At 50.6% G+C, this 20,140-nt stretch overlaps 2 long non-coding RNA genes across 2 annotated transcripts in view; both read right to left on the bottom strand.

Annotated features, from left to right (window-relative positions):
• LOC108178823 (uncharacterized) overlaps window positions 1-20,140 on the bottom strand; it is a 63,023-nt gene that overhangs the window by 13,144 nt on the left and 29,739 nt on the right. The window lies entirely within an intron of this gene.
• On the bottom strand, window positions 8,154-19,641 carry LOC149128816 (uncharacterized). Its single transcript, XR_016224454.1, has 2 exons — window positions 19,507-19,641; window positions 8,154-8,183 (listed from the first exon to the last, which is right to left on the bottom strand). It is a non-coding gene; the product is annotated as an uncharacterized LOC149128816 (long non-coding RNA).

Raw genomic sequence — 20,140 nt, 5'->3', positions numbered from 1 at the left:
TGAAGCTTGGCTGCTCACCCAGCAGTCACAGGAGAAAGGGTAGGAGGGCGGCAGCATCTCCACTCCTCCCTGCCTCACCCCTGCCCAGCTCTTCCCCTTCACCAACCACGGGACCTTCCTCCCAGGACATGGGATGATCTACCCTCCTCCCATTCCCCCGCTCTCTGCACCTGATGGGCCCTCTGCTCTGCTGAGAACCCCTCACAACCGCCATCTCTCAGTGTGGCAATGGCCTTCCTCCTGTTCATCGCTGCCCGAGTCCCTTTTGGTCTCTTCGTCTATAGGTCTTTCTGTTCTTTTTCTTCTTCTTCTTCTTCTTTTTTTAAGACAGAGAGAGATGCAGACAAATAGAGGTCTCCTATCTGCTGGTTCACTCCCCCAGTGCCTACAACAGCTGATGCTGGGTCAGGTCGCCATCAGGAGCAGGTGTCCCATGCAGACTGCAGACAGCAAGGTCCTGCAAGGTGATGCTGGAGCCATCCATCACCTGCTTCCTCCCAGGGTGCGCATAAGTAGGCAGCTGGAATCCGAAGTGAACCAGGCATTCTGATACGGAACTGGGGTCCCAGGCAGCACGTTAATCACTGTGACAAACGCCCACCTGTCTGTGGGTCTTCGATCATTCTTCATCTTTATCTCTTTCTTTTGTTCTGCTTGTTTCTTTGTCCCTATCTCATTCTTTCTCTCCATACCTTCTCAGTGACTTCCCTCTTGGAATTTCAAAGCTAGGTGCCAATTTCCAGATCTTATCCATGTAGCTCTCAGAAACTCCCTGTTCCAGGAATTCCAGCCTCTAGGAATGACAGCTATACTCACAAAACCCCACAGCCCAGGCCCACGGGAGAGAGAGCCATGGGTTCTTTCTTTGTCCTGCTGGGACTTCCTGGCTGATCTTACGGCTTCAACTTTTGTGTCCATGAGCTGAGGGGCTGGGGCCCCCTGGTCTCGGGTGCCGGCGCAGGAACGGAGAAGCTCTGCTTTCTCATTCAGCCAGTCGGAACCCTATTTGGGCAACACCTGCCACTTGCTTCTGTGGGTGTTTGCTGGGAATTCCACCAAAGTTCCCTGTGCCAGCAGGTGCCTCTGTGCTTGGGTCTCGCTTCTTCCTGCCCGTGTTTAAATGTGTGAGCACGCATGCGGTTTGGCCCTCCAGGAAGATCTGTCTGTGCTGGGCAGATGGGAAGGGGCCTCTCAGATCGCCCCGCTGGGGAGGGAGGCAAAGCCAGCAACCCAGAGGGAAGCGATTGTCTGAATCTACAGACCTGTCCTGGGTAGCACCCATGTGCTGAGCACCCGCCTCCGTCAGCACTGGCCTCTGCCTCTGTCCCACGAGGAGGCGGGCACGTGCGTCTGTTCTGCTGACTGACAGCACAGTGGGGATGCAGAGGCAACAGCGCATTCCTTTGAGGAGCCCAAGGAAAGCTTCTGAGGAAGGAGAGGCTGTTGGGAGGCCCGGAGGGTGGGTGGGTGGGATTTCACGGCAGAGAAGCGAGGGGGAGAGGCACAATCCAGGCGGAAGAGACAGGATGAGCCAAAGAACAGAGGGGCCATTCCTTTGGGCAGCTGCATGGAGCACTTGGGTTGAGAACAGGCTGAAGAGGGGTGCAGGAGCCTTGAAAAGGACGCCAAGGGGCCCCCCACTTCCTGGGGCCCTGGAGAGCCGGTGGTTTCTCAGTAACAGGTCAGGCTGATGCTGTAGAGAAGTCCCACTGGTCATCAGCGGTGGAATGGGAGAGGCAGAGGCCAAGGCTCCCTGCAAAGATCGGAAGACCGGAGCAGAAGCTCTGCCAACCATCAGATTGCAAGTGGACTTCCATGCACACACGCCATGGGCTATGAGGGCGGCCAAGCAGAGTGAGTCAGAGACAGGAAATGGGGTCTGGATAGCTCACCTTGGAAGACAAGTCAGCCGAAGGAGGCTGAGAGGCTGGAAGAACATCCCGGAAGCCCCACGAATGAGCCCTGGCTTTGGCAGAGACCACAAGTGATCAATCACCACGCTTCAGAGCTGACAGGGGCCTGCAAGACTTTTAGATTCCTCCTCCCACTCCATTGATGGGAAGAGCGAGGTCCATGGAACATGAAGAGTTTGCCCAGGTCCCCTGGCAAGTCCACAACCCGCCTGCTGTGGAATCAGGGCCCCATCCTTCCTCCTCCCCGTATGTTGCCAGGCTGATGTGCAGCCAGGAAAGGTGCCTGGGATTCTAGCTTCTGTGAGGGCTGAACCCGAAGGCAAGGATCAGTGTGGTATCAGGGCTGTCCCTCTGTTAAGAGTCCAGGGAGGATGAAACCAGAACAGGGGCAGGGGACAGTGGGAAGAAGAAGGGGTGGTGGAAAGAACATTTTGGAAGAAGGGTTGGCAGGGCCGGGTCCACGATGAAAGGACAAGAACCTGGGCACACAAAGGCTCTGGTGACGTTGGACCCGTGTGAGAGGTCGTCGTTGTCAGAGAGCAAGGCTGGGTGGCGAGAACCCCAAAGTGGAGGGGCTGGGGGCCAGGGTGGCAGAAGACAGGGAAGCCAGTACAGGGGCAGATGGTGAGCTGGGCTGGTTGAGGCTGAGCTTGAGGTGGTGGTGGGACCCCAGGGGCCAGCAGATGTCAGTGACATCTCCCGAGGGCCTCACAAGAACACCTGGAGAAGATACTCGCTGTGGCTTGCACGTGGTCTGGGAAGTGTGGCCTTGGAGAGGTCATTGGGATTAGACAAGGTCAAGGGGATGGAGCCCCCCTGATGGGCTCCTGGTGGAGAGAGACCAGAGGACACGGGTGTACGTGTGTGTTCTCCGTGTCTTGCCACCGTGTGATCCCCCCCCCGCCCCGCCACACAGCCCATGCCGCCTGGAACTCTGCCAGCCAGAAGGCCATCAGCAGATGCAGCCCCTTGACCTTTGACCTCCAGAACCTCGAGACCAAATAAACCTGCTTTCTTCGCGACTTGCTCAGCCTGTGGCATTGTGTTGTTAGCAAGAGAAAAAGGACTGATACAACACCACAATCTAATGATCCGCACGGGACAGCTGAGAAAACAGGACCATAGCGTTAAATTCATCTTTCCAAGGGCTCCAGCTTACAAATGTCCCAGCCAGACCCGACCCAGGTCTGCATCCCTCCAAAGCCCACTCTCAATATTACTGCTTGAAAGTAGAGAGAGAAAAGGGAGCACGTGACCAGCTGTGAGCAAGACGACGAGCCTGGTCAGGAGCAGGCAGAGGCAGAAGGAGCAGCAGCAGAGCCCTCACCACAGAAGCCAAGGTCAAGGTGAGACCTGATGTCGATCCAAAACATCTTGCACAGCAAACACAGGAGGAACTTGGATAAAAAGAAATCCCAGTATTTGCAGGTGCTCAGGCTGCCGGGAGGACATAGGGGTCCTCGTGCACCAGATGGCTTTGGCTGGGGTGGGTCACATCAATCAATTACTCTCACCTGTGAGTGCCTGGGGTGAGACACGCCCTGACAGGAGAGAAAAGCAGGTGAGCTGGGCTTCATCAAAAATTTTAAATTTTGGCCGGCACCTCGGTTCACTCGGCTAATCCTACGCCTGCGGTACCAGCACACCGGGTTCTAGTCCCAGTCAAGGTGCTGGATTCTGTCCCGGTTGCTCCTCTTCCAGTCCAGCTCTCTGCTGTAGCCCAGGAAGGCAGTGGAGGATGGCCCAAGTGCTTGGGTGCCTGCACCTGCATTTCAGATCGGCGTATCTCCGTAGCGGCCAGTTGGGGGGGTGAATCAACGGAAGGAAGACCTCTCTCTCTCTCTCTCTCTCACTGTCTAACTCTGCCTGTCAAAAAAATAAATAAATAAATTTTGTATTTCAAAGAACACTGCCAAGAAAGTGAGGAGACAAGCCTGAGAGTGGGAGAGCATTTTCACAAATGAATATCAACAGCCGGGGCAGACGATTGGCCCAGCCATTAAGATGCCACTTGGGATGCCTACATCCCACAGCAGAGTGCCTGGGTTCGAGTCCAAGCTCTGGCTCTCATGCCAGCCTCCTGCTAATGCATACGCTGGGAAGGCAGCAGATGATGGCTCTAGTACTTGGGTCCCTGCCACCCAAGTGGGATACTTGGGTTGAGTTCCAGGCTCCTGGGTTTGGCCTGGACTATCGCTAGCTCTTGCCAACATTTAGGGATTGAACCAGCGATGGGAGTTCTCTCTCTCTTTCTGCCTAACAAAGAAAGTGACAATAAATAAATAGTGTTTTTTTTTTTAAATCCCCATTATAAAATGGGCAAAGGATATAAAGAAATAGGCATTTCTCCAAACAAAGTACACAAATTTCCAAGAAGCACAGGAAGTTACTCAACATTATTAGTCATTAGGGAAACGCACATCAAACCGCCACAAAATATTAGCCCACACTCAGTAGGACGGCTGGAATCGAAGAGGAAGACCTACCAAGTGTTGCTGAGGCTGTGGAGACAGTGGACTCTTATATACTGCTCCTGGGAAAGAGAACCACTGCAGCCACTTGGGAAAAGTGCTTGGCAGGTCCCCAAAATGTTAAGTACAGTTACCTACGACCCAGATATTTCACTCCTAGGGATATACCCAAGAAAGGTGAGGACAAGGGGTCTTCAGAAAGCTCACAATGCCGATTATTAGAAAACTATGCATGCATTCAAAAAATATGGGCATCAAAATAAATTGATCCTTTTTAAAAAGACTGATTTATTTGAAAGTCAGAGTTACAGAGAGGGGGACAGACAGAGAAAGAGAGAGAGAGCTTCCATCTGCTGGTTCACTCCCCAGATGGCTGCAATGGCCAGGGGTAGGCCAGGCCTAAGCAAGGAGCCAAGAGCTTCTTCCAGCTTCTTCCAGGTCCCCACAGAGTGGCAGGGACCAAAGCACTTGGGCCATCCTCCACTGCTTTTCCCAGGCCATTAGCAGGAAGCAAGATCAGAAATAGAGCAGCCGGGACACGAACTAGTGCCCACATGGGATGCTGGCATCACAGGCAGCAGCTTTTCTCACTACGCCACAGCACCGGCCCTTAAATGTATCTCTTAATTCCATTTTCCATGAACTTTCTGAAGTCCCCTCATTTGTGCAAATAGAAATTTGACACAAATGTTGGTAGCATTATTTGTAATAGCCAAGAGGTAGAAACAATGCAAATGTCTGTCAGCTGATAACTGGATAAACACGAGGTGGTGTTACACTATGCAAAGTTATTCAGTCCTGAAAAGGAATGAAGTCCAGACCCATGCTACGGAAGTAATGATCTTGAAGATATTATGCTAAATGAAAGAAGCCAGTCACAAAAGGCACCAAGTGTAGCATTCCGTGAAAGTCCAAAGCGTGGAAGGTAGACCAGTGGTCACCAGGGCCTGGTGGAGAGCAGTGCCAAGGGACTGCTACAGGACAGGGGTTTCCTTTGGGGCCATAGAAATGTTCTGGAATGAGATCAGGGTGCCGGCTGTGCAACCTTGAGCATGTACTAAACATCACTGGATTGTATACTTTTTTTTTTAATTGATTTTATTTGTTTAAAAAGCAGAGTTACAGAAAGAGAGTGAGAAGTCTTCCATCCAGCCTCCCATGTGGGTGGCAGGGTCCCAAACACTTGGACCATCATCTGCTGTTTTCCCTGTCGCATTAGCAGGGACCTGGATGGGAAGTGGAGCAGCCAGGACCAAAACCCGTGCTCATATGGGATGCACAGCGTCGCAGGTGGTGGCTTAACAGGCTATAACACCAGCCCCCTGACTTGTACGCTTTAAAGGGTGAAATGTATTGTAGGTATCTCAATACAAGAGGAGCAAGTAGAACTTTTGAGAACAAATATTGAGGGTTTGTTTAATCCCTCAAGGAACACAGAGAACTATTTAGGCTATCTGAGAGGAAAAACAGATTTTCCTCAATGGTTAAATTTGTGTGAACTTGTTACTCTGAGGGGTAGCTTCTGTTGCATTTGTTACTACTGTCTCAAAGTTACCTGTTAACAATAGCTCGATGACTAGAGAAATGGCTGCAAGGTTGTTGTCTGAAATGTTCACAGTCACTGCCTCTGGGAGACAGCATCTCGTGTGATTTACAATTCTTTCTCTCTGCTTTTATACATCATTTACATTTTCCACATGCATATTTGTCAACTTTATAATCATTAAAACTCATAAATTCTTTTTGTTTTGGCAAAAAAAAATAATAATTGGGTATGTTGAGAAAATGTTGATAGGTGATTTTTTAAATTCTTTCTACTTTCATGAAACCAGTGTCATCTCACTAGTGACTCCCAAGGGGGAAGCTCCCATCCAATTAGCCGAGTGATCACAACTCCATTATTTTCTGAGCACTGAGTGAGGCCCTGCGTGAGCCACGCTGCGTGTGAGGGAGAAGGACGTTCAGGGCCCTGTGCCCACGAGCCTGGGTCTTTTGATGTAACGGAGGACCTCAGATGTGTAAATACATAACTGAAAGCCAGGCAGAGTGTGAGCGTCCGCAACAGAACGCCCTGCCAGATGCCGCAGAATCCCCAAGAAAGCTGTGGTTTGCCACTGAGGGATTTGAAAAGACAAGAGCACTTTCGAACTTGGCCTTGAGACTGTGCGGCAATTTCAGATCCCATCCATTCTGTGGAAGATAGGAACTGGGGCAAGCGCCAAGGCCAGGCTGAGGCATTTCTGAGCTGGGCCCACCTCTCCTGCACTCTCCACCTCACCTTCATGCTGGGGTGCCCCTGGCATGCCCACCTCACTCAAAGACAGGTATTGGCTTCCAGAAAGTTCCTGGACCTAACAGGTTTTGGGAGAGCTTCTGCCTGAGTTCTGACGTGTGCTGAGCCTGTCTCAGTCATCACTCTCTGCTCCCTGCACGGTAATGATCTGCTTGGACCTGCTTCCTCCAGGCTGTGAGCTGGGCTGGAGAAAGGCTGGGAGCCCAGTGCAGAGCCTGGATGTCCGGTGAGCACTGAATGCGACAGGCGCTGTGGCCGGGGGCGCAGGGAAGGGCTGGCAGCTACAACCCTGACTGCCCAGTATACTTCTGTGCCCTCCCCTCCTGGCTGCAGTGGGGGCCAGTGACTTCAGCTGGGTCAACCATGGCTCCCATGACTCTCATTGGTCCAGGGCTGCACGTGACCCGAGCTAGGCACTCAGCCTCCCTCCCCTCACACAGTGGGGAAGAAGCACACATTTTTCCACGTAGAGTGAGGCTGCCCAGTGGGCAGCATTAACCTCTCTGTGGGAGGGAACGCAGCAGCTCACAAGACAAGCAGAAGTGGACAGACGGCAGTTGCCAAAGGCGTGGGAGACCCTGGCTCCAGTCTCCGAGATCCCCAGAGCCGGACTGGTTCAATTCTGGGTCTTGTGTGGTCCATTTCAGTAAATACCCATGGGTATAACTCATCAGCTTGAGTTTCTGTCACTTACAACTGGAACGTTGCTGTCCGGGCTGGGGTCTTTGGTAAGACGTACAGTAGGAAGGACCAGACTGGGGAGGATTCTAGGTGCCACTCGAGGGGATTAGAGCTCGAATGGCAGGGACAGTGACATAGCCAGAGCCTCGGGAGTGGACGGCGGCCACATGTGAATCCTGAATTAGAGGAGGCGGCGAGACGGGAGGCCAGCTGCAAACGCAAAGTAAAACCACCCCCATATATCACGGAGGTCAAGGAGAAAGGCGATTTAATAAAACCCTGATTCTGTAATGTAGAGGCGCGCCGCCGGCTCGTGATGAATGGGGAAGTAAAGCAGGAAGGTGGACGTGCCGGATAAATAGGCATTTCTGAAACTCTGCAAACAGCTCTGCGCACAAACATTAGTCACTGATACAAATGGGATCTCAGGGGTTTTATAAACAAGCAAGCCGTTGCCAACGCTCACATCTGGCAGATGAAACATCCATCTCGTGCAAATGCTCCACACAGCATCGATTACCCTAATCAATTTCAGGCATCTATCATTTTCCAGGCCCACAACGCAGGACAGGGAAATCACGAAGAGAGAGAATGTCCTGGCTGCTCAGCCGCTGTGGCTCATAGGAGAACGGCGCGGAACTCCACGGCCGCTAGCTTGCTTTCTCTTAGAGTTCTTTCCTCAACTAGATCAAGAAGTCATCCTTTTCAAAATCCACTATGACAGCGATCCGTGTCTTGGGAGGGAGGAAGACGGATAACGACACGCGAGAAATGCCGGAAGCAGGGAGCACTGGGCGGCTGGAACTTGATTCCGCAGGGCAACATCTGCATAGGGACGGGCAGGTGGAAGACAACCAATAACTGAGGTCAAAACACTGCTGCAGGGGCCAGTGCTGTGGTGCAGTAGGCTAAGCCTCTGCCTGTGGTTGCCGGCATCCCACATGGACGCCAGTTCACATCCCAACTGCTCCTCTTTGAATCCAGCTCTCTGCTATGGCCTGGGAAAGCAGTGGAAGATGGACCAAGTCCTTGGGCCCCTGCACCCACATGGGAGACCGGGTAGAAGCACCTGGCCCGGGGCTTTGGATCGGCACAGCTCCGGCTGTTGCAGCCATTTGGGGAGTGAACCAACAGATGGAAGACCCCTCTCTCTCTGTCTGTAACTCTACCTCTCAGAAAAAAAAATCCTGCAGGGGAGTTATGCGTTATCCCCAAATTTGCAGTAACAGAAACAAGACTCAGAGAGGGGAAGTAGCTTGCCCGAGGCCACACAGGGGACATGAAAGTCTGCAATGTGAGACACCACCTCCCGGTGCCCACTAGCTATCTGTTTCAGCTTCATAGGGGGGTGGGGGGAGCTGAGATCCAGAGACTATAAAGTGTACCGATTTCCCCACCCCAACCCCCAGTCATCCCACCCCAACCTGAGAGCACCCAGGGCCGGCTGTGAACCCAGCCCTGAATGACGCCTTCCCTCCCCACCTCCCTAAGGAGCTAACCCTGTTAAAGGAGCCTTATTCCATCGCCCTGTGCAGCTCCATTGTTTTAAAAGGAACCCTGGGAAGGGCTTGGAGGAGGATGTGCAGTGGGTACAGGTTTCAGAGCCCAGAACATGCCCTGCTTCTGTCCAAGACGAGCCTCGGCACCACTGGAAATAATTCCTCCCAAGTCTCCTAAAAAGCCCAGCCCGGCGCGGTGATTTCCAAAGCCGTCGCCTTGAAGGCTCACAAATCCGCTGTTCATGCTCAGACATATAAATTGCATTAGCGGAGAGGAGAGCCGTGCGTCTGGCCGGGTGAGCTCTGAGAAGACGGCACGCTGGGCTCAAGTGCACACACGTGAGCACACTCGGGCCTGGCCCTGCCCCGGGGGAAGCCCAGGTGGGGAAGTATGGGCCTCTCCAGGCTGGGATGAAAGGAGCCCACGCCCCTCTTAAGAGAGTCGCAGGTGGGGGGAGCTGGAGTGCCTGCATAGCAAACGCATGCATGCATGCGCGCCCAGGTTGGGGTCATTGGATAATTAACAAGCTGGCTCAGGAGGTGGGCCCAGAGTCCGCCAGCGAGGGCAGAGGAAGTCTCCTTTCCTGCCACTGCCCAGAGACTCCTGCTGATCTTCCCCTTCAGTGCTTCCAGTGAGCAGTTTATTAATATGCCCACAAACACACTATATTTCAACCCATCCAAGTTTATCTTGAGCCTCTGCCCTGTGTTGGGCACTAATCTAGCCCCTGAAGGTCCAGACTTGAATTGGAAACGGTCCCTGTTGCCCAAGTTCTCAGTCTAGAGGGGACAGAAGACGGTGAGCTGTGTCGAGGACTTGAGAAGGGCTGAGGACGGGCGTGGAGCAGGCAGACCCGGGTTCAAATCTTGCCCAAGTCGTTGGACCGTGAGCCTCTGTTTCCACAGATGAAAGTTGACATCTACCCACAGCTGTTGTGGGAGTGGATGCACAGACAGACAGACAGAATACCCAGAACAGAAAAGACGTGAAGGCTTCCAGAAGGTGGGAGCATCCACATAGGTGGGTACTTCGCAAAGTTCAAGGAGCAATGAAATTAAAATATGAGGGGTCGGTGACATGGCTCACTAGGTTAATCCTCTGCCTGCTGCTCCGGCATCCTATATGGGTGCCAGGCTCTAGTCCCGGTTGCCCCTCTTCCAGGCCAGCTCTCTGCTGTGGCCTGGGAGTGCAGTGGAGGATGGCCCAGGTGCTCTGGCCCTGCACCCGCATGGGAGACCAGGAGGAGGCACCTGGCTCCTGGCTTCGGATCAGCGCAACTCGGGCTGTAGCGGCTATTTGAGGGGTGAACCAACAGAGGGAAAACCTTTCTCTCTGTCTCTCTCTCTCACTGCCTAACTCTATCTGTCAAATAAAAAAAATTAAAATATGAGCTTATTTTGGTGCAAAAAATTTGAAGTTCATGTATAAGAGGCATCTTCAGGGGCCAGTGCTGTGACACAGTAGGTTAATCCTCCGCCTGCAGTGCCAGCATCCCATATGGGTGCCAGTTCTAGTCCTGGCTGCTCCTCTTCCAATCCAGCTCTCTGCTATGACCTGGCTCAAGTCCTTGGGCCCCTGCACCCATGTGGGAGACCCAGAGAAAGCTCCTGGCTTTGGATCGGCACAGCTCCGGCCATTGCGGCCATTTGGGGAGTGAACCAGCGGACGGAAGACCTTTCTCTCTGTCTCTCCCTCCTGCTGTCTGTAACTCTACCTCTCAAACAAATAAATAAAATCTTAAAAAAAAAATACTGCTACACCTTTAAAAAAAAAAGGTATCTTCATAGAGTTCATGGGAAATGTGAATTATGAAAAAACTGCACATGGAATTGAAAAAATATTTGCAGCAAAATAAGCTTATTTTTTTATTCCAATTACCTTAAACTTTTTTTTAAATTTATATTTATTTATTTGAAAGGCAGAGTTACAGAGAGAGAGAGGGAAAGATAGAAGTCTCCCATCCACTAGTTCATTCCCCAAATGGCCACAATGGCCAGGGCTAGGCCAAGCTGAAGCCAGGAGCTTCTTCCAGGTGGGTGCAGGGGCCCAAGCACTGGGCCATTTTCTGCTGCTTTCCCAGGCACATTAGCACGGAGTTGGATTAGAAGTGGAGCAGCTGGGACTCAAACCGGCAACCATATGGGATGCTCTTACTACAAGTAGCTACGCCATGCCAGCCCCTTCCATACACTTTTTTTAAAGACGTTTTTAAAAGACTTTTTAAAAAAGATTTTATTTATTTTTTGAGAGGTAGGGTTACAGACAGACAGAGGGACAACAGAGAAAAAATTCTTCCATCCATTGATTCACTCCCCAAACGGCCGCAACAGCTGGAGCTGGATGCGGGGGCCCAAGCACTTGGGCCATCTTCTACTGCTTTCCCAGGCCACAGCAGAGAGCTGGATCCTGGGACATGAACCAGTGCCCAATGGGATGCTAGTGCCGCAGGCGTAGGCTTACCCTACTAGGCTAATACTTCCCTCTGTACACTTCCTTCTTCGCACAGTTTTGCATTCTTATCCTTTTATTTCCTCCAACACATTTCTTAAAAAAAAAAAAAAAAAGCTTTATATTTTCATTTGAAAGGCAGAGTACCCAAGGAGCAGGGAGGTCTTCCATCTGCTTGCTCATTCCCCAAGTGTCTGCAATGACCAAGGCTGGGCCATCCTCCATGGCTTTTCTGAGATGTATTAGCAGGGAGCTGGACTGGAAGTGGAGCAGCTGGGACCAGAACCAGCACTCCAGTATGGGATGCTGGCATAGCAAATAGCCACTTAACCCACTGTGCCCCAGTGCCAGCCCCTCTGATACACTCATCAGTAAAATTGTTGAGTTAAATATGAGTCTTACTGTACAGTGTGAGGTGTGTTCCCAACTGCCCTCCAGAAAGGCTGAACCACTGCAGGCCATCTCCCGCTGCATACAGAGGCCCACTTTTGATGGTGCCTCCCAAGGACTCTCCATCGTTCCCCACTCCCACTTGCCCCTCTGTCGCTCTTCCCAGAGATGATGAGAGCAGACTCCCTCTCTCACTGCAGACCCTGGGCAGAGTGGGCATCTGTCCTTTAGGAGGACAATGCTGCTCCCAAGCTCCTCCTGGGGCAAGCAGTTGCCTCAGGCAGCTGCTCTCCTTCCGAGTGCAGGTGTCCTGAGCCGGGGCGGCACTTGGTGCTCAAGCCAGCAATGACAGGAGGCAGCTACTCTGGGATCCCCGCAAACATTCCAGACACTTCCACAGAGCTGCTTCGGAGAGGCCATGCCAGCCTGTCCTCAAACTGTTCTCCACTGCCCTTCCCCCAGCTCCCCATGCCTTGGTCTCTGCAGGTTGAGGTCAGACCCATCCTTAATGAAAGAAAGCAACAAGAGGGTGTTGTCCCCCTCCATCAGAGGGGCAAAGATGCAAGGGAGAAACAGTGTTGGCAAGTGTGCAGTGAGAGAGAGGGATTCCTACACTGCCAGAGGGAGAGTGATTGGCCAACAAGTGCGCAAAGCCGCGGAAGTGCTCACGGCCTCTGACCCAGCAATTCGGCTCCGCAGACTCTGCCCTAAGGAAATGATGCTCATTTTACTGCCGTTCATAACAGCAACTGCTGGGGTTTGGATGTGGTTTGAGTGCCCCGCAAGGCCTCATGTGCTGACGTGTCATCCCCCGTTGTGAGGGAGGGATTAAGAGCACAGAAGCTTAATCCGACGATGGTGTTTAGAGATGGGCTTTGGATTGGGATTAGTTAAGGTCACTGGGGTGGAGGCCCCATGATCGCATTCTGGTGGCTTTATAAAAAGAGGGAGGGAGATGAGAAGAGGCGCACATGCTTGTCTCTTGCTGTACGATTCCCTGTGCTGCCTTGGGACTCTGTCGGCAAGAAGGGCATCATGAAACGCAGCCCCTTTGGTGTAGTGGTGCTGTGGGTTAAGCTGCTGCACGGGATACTCCCATCCCATATGAGAGTGCCTGGGTTTAAACCCCACCTCTGCTTCTAATCCAGCTTCCTGCTAATGCACCTGGGAGGCAACAGATGATGGCCTGAATACTTGGTGTTCCTGCCACCCATGTGGTGGGTGATGGAGTTCTAGGCTCCTGGCTTTTGTCTGGCCCAGGCTTGGTTGTTGCAGACATTTGGGGAGTGAACCAGTAGGTGGAAGATTCCTCTTTCTTCTCTCTCTCTCTCTATCCCTCTTTCTCTCTCTCTACCCTCCCTCTCTCTTTTTCCCTCTCCCTATCACTCTGCCTTTCAAATAAATAAATAAATTTTAAAAAATAAATGCAGGGGCTGGCACTGTGATGAGGTGGGTAAAGCCAATGCCTGCAATGCTGGCATCCCATATGGGCGTTGGTTCTAGTCCCAGCTGCTCCAATTTTGATCCAGCTCTCTGCTATGGTCTGGGAATATGGTAGAAGATGGCCCAAGAGCTTGGGTCCCTGCATCCATGTGGGAGACCCATAAGAAGCTCCTGGCTCCTAGCTTTGGATCAGCCCAGCTCTGACCATTGCAGCCATTTGGGGAGTAAACCGGTAGATGGAAGATCTCTCTCTCTCTCTCTCTCTCTCTCTCTCTCTGCCTCTGCCTCTCTGTAACTCTGCCTTTCAAATAAATCTTAAAAAAAAAAGTACAGCACCTTGACCTTGCACCTCCAGAATCATGAACTAAAATAGACCCCCTTTCTTTATAACTTACCCTGTCTGTTGTGTTGTGTTACTGGCAACAAGACAGACTACATTTGGGAACTACCAAAATGACTAATGAGGTGGTTATACAAATCCAAAGAATAGAACATTGAGTAGTCATTAAATACCATGTTTCAATAACATGTAATAACTGAGAAAAAGCCCCTTGACATGTGAAATGAAAGAAGAGGGAGCCAAGGTAGGCACTTAGCTGAGTGCTGGAGACATCAGAGGACCTGGGTTCGATTCCCCGCTCTGGCTCCTGACCCCAGCTTCCTGCTCTTGAAGACTCTGGGAAGCAGCAGTGATGGCTCAAGTAGTCTGCTTCCTGCCACCAACGCAGGAGTCTGGATGAAGTCCCCAGCTCATGGCTTTGGCTCTGGCCCAGCAGTAACAGTTGCACATTTTGAGAATAAACCAGCAAATGGGAATCCTCCCCTTCTCTGTGCCTGTCTCCTTCTCTCAAATACATAGATAACTCTTTAAAAAATAGAAGAGGAGAGTGCTGTCAAATTGCATGTTCACGATGATGTTGAGGTTCTTAAACTCAGTCGAGAGGCCTGGCAAGATGCTCCCTAGGCCATTTATGGAAGTTCCTCTGGGCTAAGCATAGTTACAATTATCTTCTTCATCCATTTCCCCAGTCTTCTTTTAGGGGTGTATATTTTTACACTGGAAAAAATATATGTCTTGAAAATAAAAACTCTTACCATTGTTTAAGGCTCAGCTTAAATTGTTTTTTTTTTCTTGGAAACCCTCCTACATGGCTATGACAGGCATTACAAAGATGCAGCCAGTAACACGACACGTTCCCATAACTGTCAGATCCGCTGCGGAACGTCAGCCCCTGCCCTGCTTGTACAGCTCACCCTGTCTCACTGCTGAGTCACTTAATAAAGTGTCTGCCCCTGCAGCTGCTCTCTCCCCAGACAGGGGCCAGGGGGATGGGGACAAGGCCTAGGCCTGAGCACACTGGATGTTTATTGGATTTGTTGAATCTGATAAATCAGATTGTCCAGAGCAGAAGACCTGGGTCAGTGGAGCTCATATTCTAAGATAAAAGAATGCCAAGATTAGGATCAAGACCTCTGCTTCGGACCAGGCCCACAGGAACAGGCTCAGCCAGCCTCCCTCCCGGCATCAGCACCAAACCCGACGCCCTTGCTCCCCACATCTCACTCACACTCGCTTTTTGGCTTGGTCTCTGGCTCATGCCCACCTCCTTCCAAACTCAGGGGCTTTATACTTGTTGCTTTTCCGTAGAAGCTTTGTCCCCCTTCAGCTGGCCCAGTCCTCATTCACCTGTCCAACTTCAACCCTGTAACAGGCTGGTCAGCTCCCTCACAATAGCTCTTCCTTGTCACCCACTGCCACCTTTGTCATTCTGCATTTGGGTGACTTTTTGCCCAATGTCTGTCTTCCTGCTTCACTATAATCCCCCAGATAGCCAGGTCTGTCTGCTTTAGAGTTGGTTCCCACCACCCGGCACAGCACTTGGTGCAATCATGGGTCAATGAACAAAGAGACATCAATTCTTTAGAAAGATCTGATACTTAGTAAGCATTTTCTTCCATTTCTCTCCTTCTCCAAGTCCCAGGGCTGATTCAGCTCCCTGCCTCCAGGCTGATGACCCGGCATCACCATTTGAGAACCAGCTATGGCCCAAAGATGCTGAAGTGTCACAGGACACGCACTTGTTTGCAGTAGGCTGGGCCCAGAGCTCCAGCTCCCAGGAGCCAACCCCAGGCTGGGCTCCTTATGCCCACTGCAAAAGTCCCTTGCAGAAAACCAGGTTTGCTATGATAGAAGGAAGTTAAGAGTCTTCTACCTTTTTTGCTATGGTTTAACAGTATCTCCCCAAAGTTCATGGGTTAGAACTCGACCTCCTCAGTGCAGCAGTATGGGCAGGTGTTTCGGTCATAAGGCGGAGCCCTCGTGAGTGAAATAATGCTTTTCTCCCGGGAGTGAGCCTGCCCTCCTCAGCTTTCTCCTGCATCCCCTCCTCCCTCCCATGTGGTCCCTTCCACTTCCCACCATGAGTTGAAGCAGCACGAGGCCCTCACCAGAAGCCACGCGGATGTCAGTGCCATGTCCAGGACTTCTCAGCCCCCAAAACTATGACCCAAAAGAATATTGGGGAAATGGATGAAGAAGATAACTGTAACTATGCTTAGCCCAGAGGAACTACCATAAATGGAGCATCTTGCCAGGCCTCTCGACTGAGTTTAAGAACATCGACATCATCATGTACATGTAATTTGACAGCACTCTCTTCTCTTTTATTTTTTAAAAAGTTATCTATGTATTTGAGAGAAAGAGACAGTGACAGAGAAGGGTGGATTCTTGATGGAATTATGACCAGGGATGACTTCCACTGGGAAGGGACATGCAAGCACTTTCGGGCTGGGAATCTTTGAGCTGAGAAAGAGGGAGGGGGAGAGAGAGAGAGACTACAACTATTAGAACCGGGTGTAGAGTTCACTGAGGACTGAGGGGGACGCTGGGAAAAGTGCAGGTGTGGGTTTCCAGCTCCCCGCCCTGCTTTCACACTGCGACTTTGGGAAGTCACTGTGCCTCTCCAGGATTTGATTTTCTGATTTGTATAATTTCAGAGAGGGAGAGAAGGAGTTAACAGGTGAGTACAGGCTTCCCAATTTGTTCCGACTCCCAGATTCTCATACGAGAATTCACACACACATACACCCCTCAAATGCATAAATATGACCACTCAGTGGAAAAATCCAAAGAAAGTAAGGCCTCGTGATCTGGGATATCCTGGAATACAGGCCCAGGAGCCAGTCTCCCTGGGTTCTGATCCAAGCTGCCACCCATTGATGGTAGGGCCTTGGACAATGTATTAAGCCCCTCTGTGCTTCAGAAACTGAAACACATTTAAGACAAGAGTAATACTTGTACAATTGCATCGGCCTGTTCCATGGATTAAAGGAGTTAACACAAGCAGAGCCTGGGATAGGACCTGGCACACGGTGCACAGTCATTATTACCTGTCAGAGCCGTGCCTCTCTCCATTCTGTTGACAAAATTTAGTGATAACTGAAGCTGTCCTTTGACCAAAATGTTTAAAACTATAATTATTTCGGATTAAAAAATGAAAGAGCTGTAATCACTTTGAATGTCAGTCTTTCTAGAACACTGTAGAATGGCTGCTGGGATGAATATCTTGCCATCACTGCTTGCCCACTCCTCTCCTGGCCCTGGCTCAGTGAGAAGGGGAGCCCCGTGGGGTTCAGGGGCCTCCGTTGTTCAGGTTTATTTCTGGGTCCTGAATCCTGGTCCATTTGATCCATATTTCTATACTCACACCAGTCAGTACCCAAGAGTCTCAATTGCTGTGATTTTGTAGGAAATTTAAAATTAAGAACTGTGATTTTGGCCGGCCCGTGGCTCAGTAGGCTAATCCTTCGCCTGCTGTGCTGACACACAGGGTTCTAGTCCCGGTCAGGACGCCGGATTCTGTCCAGGTTGCTCCTCTTCCAGGCCAGCTCTCTGCTGTGGCCAGGGAGTGCAGTGGAGGATGGCCCAAGTCCTTGGGCCCTGCACCCCAAGGGAGACCAGGAGAAGTACCTGGCTCCTCGCTTCAGATCAGCATGGTGCGCCGGCCGCAGCGGCCATTGGGGGATGAACCAACAGAAAAAGGAAGACCTTTCTCTCTGTGTGTCTCTCTCTCACTGTCCAAAAAAAAAAAAGAACTGTGATTTCTCCAACTTTGTTCTTCTTTTCTCAGGCTGCTTTGACAATTTTGAGCTCCTTGCATTCCCATGTGACTTTGGGGAGCAGCTGGGCAGTCTCTCAACAATATCAAGTCTTCTAATCCATGAGCATAGAATAGCTTTCTAGTTATTTTATTTTTAATTTCTATTAAAAGGAACTTTTCTAGTTATTTATTTTAATTTCTTTCAATGATGTTTTATAGTAAACAGTCTTGCATTTCTTTTTTAATTTATTTCTCAGTGATTTTTTTCTTTTTGATGTGACTGTAAAAGGAATTATTTTCTTAATTTCAGTTTTGTATTCTTGCTTGCAAATGTATAGAAACACAACTGAATTTTGTAGACTGATCTTACATCCTGTAACCTTCATGAACCCCTTTACTATCTCTATAGTTTTTTTTTTTTTAGCAGTCCCTTAAGATTTTCTATATACTGGTTAGTGCCTACTTTCATGCAAGTAGAGCTAGCTTTACTCTCTCGCTTTCTAATTTGGATGCCTTCGGTTTGTTTTTCTCAGCTAATATCCCTGGCTATTTCCTCCAGTATTATATTGAAAGAAATGGCAAGAGTGGACACTCCTTTCCAGTTCCTGACACCAGTGGAAAAGCTTCCAATGTTTTTCTATTGTGCATCATCCTAGCTGTGGGCTTTTCATAAACACCCTTATCAAGGGGAGAAAGTTACTCTCCATTCCTCGTTTCTTCGGTGTTTTTATCATTAAAGGGTGTCCAATGCTTTTCTGCCTCTGTTGAGATGGTCCTGTGGTTTTTATACTTTATTTATTTATATAGTGTATTAAATTGATTGACTTTTAGATACTGAACCAACCTTGCCTTCCTGCAATAAATCTCACTAGCTCGTGCTGTATGATGCTTTTTACGTTATTACATTCTTTTTTTTTCCTAGGATTTTATTGAGGATTTTGACATCTAGAATCTTTTTTGTTTGTTTTTTCTGGACAAGTAGAGTGGACAGTGAGAGAGAGAGAGAGAGAGAGAGAGAGAGAAAGGTCTTCCTTTTTCCGTTGGTTCATCCCCCAATGGCCGCTGTGGCCGGCACACTGCGCTGATCTGAAGCGAGGAGCCAGGTGCTTCTCCTGGTCTCCCATGGGGTGCAGGGCCCAAGGACTTGGGCCATCCTCCACTGCACTCCCAGGCCACAGCAGAGAGCTGGCCTGGAAGAGGAGCAACTAGGACAGAATCCGGCGCCCCCACCAGGACTAGAACCCGGGGTGCCGGCGCCGCAGGTGGAGGATTAGCCTATTGAGCTAATATCTTAAGAGATATTATTCTGTTTTCTATTTATTTATTTATTTTAGTTTCATTTGAAAGACAGAGTGACAGAGAGAGAGAGGGACAGACAGAGAGAAAGTGATCTTCCATCTACTAAGTTCACTCCTCAAATGGCCGCAATGGTGGGGGCCGGGCCAGGCCACATTCAGGGGCCTGGCACTCCATCCAGATCTCCCACATGGGTGGCAGGGACCCATGTACTTGGGCCGCCTTCCACTGCTTTCCCAGGAAGCTGGGTGGGAAGGAGAGCAGCGAGGACTCCAGCTAGTGCTCTGATGTGGGATGCTAAAGCAACACAAGCGGCAGCGTAACCCACTGCACCACGCCAGCCGCCGCCGTCTCCTTTCGTTCCGTGTGTGTCTGACTTGGGTATCTGATACTACCGGCCTCAAGGAGTGAAGTGCGAAATGTTCTCGTTTTGGGGAAGAATTTGTGAACCACTGGTGTGAATTATGCTTTGAGCATCTGGAAGAATTCGCCAGTGAGGAAACCTGGGCTCCTTCTTTAAAATTCAGTGCCTTTGCTTAGGATAGCCTGTTCTGATTTTCTATCTGTTCTTGAGCCAGTTCCAGCAGTTTGCGTCTTTTTAGGAAAGTTTGCATTTCAGTCATGTCACTTTCTGCATTGACTTGTGTTTTGTAAAGATCGTTGTGGTTTCTGCATAAAGAGGAGGTTGCGGTGGGACAGGAGGAGATGTGCAAGGACCTGCCAGGGCGCCATCGCCACGACCAGGACCAGGTCAGCGCGCTTGAGAGAGGCGGCAAGCTCAGGACTGGAGCGCAGGACACGTTTTGCAGATAGAACGAACAGGCCCTGCGTGAAGACCAGCCGGGGCCATAGAGAAAGGCAGGAGGGGGTGCCGTCTGTATTTCTGTCTTGAGTGTTTGAGCTCTTCAGTGAAAATGAAAGGACGGGGGGGAGAGATTGGTTAGGAAGGGAGAATCAAGAGTTGGCTTTACCCATGCCAAGCCGGAGATCTTCCAGCTAGATCGCGAAGGGGAGCTGTTCAGGTGGAGCCGGGCAAGTCACAGGGATCGGGCAAGACACAGATCTGGCGGCCATCGGCGGAGAGCGGCTGTCGGAGGCTGCGACTCGGCATCAGGTCGCTGCAGAGACTGTGCGGACGGGCAAAGGAAGAGGGCCCAGGCCCGAGTATCGACGTGTTTCCAGACTTCAGAGCTGCCCAGAGAGGAGGCTGAAAGGGACTGGCCGTCAGGCAGCAGGAGACCAGGCGGGCATGGTGTCAGAGCAGCCGAAAGAAAAACCAATTCCAGCAAGACAGAGTGAGTGTCGGTGTCACAGCAGGCAGACACAGACGTGCCGCTCACATCTGTGAGAAAGGGAAAGGCGCTAGATGAGAAAAGATTGCTTTGAACTGTGAAGCACAATTGCTGAATTTTAAATCCACAGAGCCTGCATCTCTGTGAGTTGGAAGACAAACACAAGGCGTGCTCCAGGAACTGAAAGACGACGAGAGAAATTAAAAGTGACTCCAATGATGAATCCAGATATTACTAGGAATACCAAAGAGAAAGAACACAGCAGATGGAGAAGCAAGAATCAAAGAAAAATTACAATACAATGCCTCGGAAC

Source organism: Oryctolagus cuniculus, chromosome 1 (assembly GCF_051225735.1).
Source record: "Oryctolagus cuniculus isolate XC-2025 breed Fujian yellow rabbit chromosome 1, ASM5122573v1, whole genome shotgun sequence".
Lineage (NCBI taxonomy): Eukaryota > Metazoa > Chordata > Mammalia > Lagomorpha > Leporidae > Oryctolagus > Oryctolagus cuniculus.
This window is presented reverse-complemented; position numbering and strand designations above follow the sequence as displayed.